The sequence below is a fragment of the Otolemur garnettii genome, unplaced genomic scaffold (genome assembly GCF_000181295.1).
Source record: "Otolemur garnettii isolate 467f Iridium unplaced genomic scaffold, OtoGar3 scaffold00116, whole genome shotgun sequence".
Taxonomy (NCBI): Eukaryota; Metazoa; Chordata; class Mammalia; order Primates; family Galagidae; genus Otolemur; species Otolemur garnettii.
The window spans coordinates 5,012,077-5,013,176 of NW_003852511.1; the positions used below are offsets into that span (position 1 = coordinate 5,012,077).

General features: G+C 48.9%; 1 protein-coding gene across 1 annotated transcript in view; it reads left to right on the forward strand.

Moving 5' to 3' along the window:
- GPR137B (G protein-coupled receptor 137B) overlaps positions 1 to 1,100 on the forward strand; it is a 52,227-nt gene that overhangs the window by 32,097 nt on the left and 19,030 nt on the right. The gene's annotated exons all lie outside the window — the stretch shown is intronic.

Here is a 1,100-nt window from a genome sequence, read left to right on the forward strand (position 1 = left end):
GGTGTATGTGGCTGGCGCCTTAGCCACTTGAGCCACAGGTGCCAAGCCTTTATCATCATTAATATTATTTATTATTTTTATTTTTTAGACACATGTTCTCTCAGTGTTGCCCAGGTTGGAGTACAGTTGCTATTCACAGGTGTCATCATAGCTCACAGCAACCTCAAATTTCTGGATGCAAGTGATCCTTCTGCCTCAGCCTCCTGAGCAGCTGGGACTATAGGCGCCCACCACAAAACTTGGCTAGTTTTTTGGTTTTAGTAGAGATGGGGTCTTGCTCTTGCTTAGACTGGTCTTGAACTCCAGAGCTCAAGTGATCCACCTGCCTCAGCCTCCCAGAGTCCTGGTATTACAGGTGTGAGCCACCTTGCCCGGCCTCACCTCTGGTTTCTTGCTGAGGAAAGGAGAGGCTGAAGTGAAACACGGAGGCACTGAAGGTTGAGGGGACACAGGAGAAAATGAAGCAGAAAAGGAAGGTGCAGGTCCCTCTGAGTTCTCACAAGAGCTCTGTGAGGCGAGAGCGGAGTCACACAGGAGAGATGGGAGACTGCTTTGAGCACCTCTTGTAATTCCAGAAGTGAAACGTGACTTGTACCATGTTTTGTTGTGGGTGTACATTGAGTATTACAATTTGCAGTTTTTCCTTTCTTTCTGCGCCCCCTGTAGTTGATCCTTGAACAACATGGGGGTCAGGGCACTGATGTCCCCGCACAGTTGAAATATCTTTTGATTTTCCCAAAACTTTACTGACAGCCTACTGTTGACTGGAAGACTTCCCAGAACCCTCTCCTGTCTGTGTCTCTCTCCCCCTCCCACCTGTCACTCCCCCCACATTGTCAGTGGCATGTCAAGTTGGGACTAGAATCCGCCTTTCCTGCATCCCAGCCTGAGGTGGCTTTTGAAGACGCCATCACTTTCTAGCTTCACAATGACGTTGACTTCATGGTTTTCTGCTCTCCGGAGTGCAGACTTGAGGTGCAAACACAGTCATAGGAAACCAGGCTGCTTTTGACCCAGACAACGCTGCTCCTTGTTCTCATGTCTGCTGAGTGGTCTCTCTGCAGTGAATATAATACGGACAGCGTGAAGAGAAGCTGTTC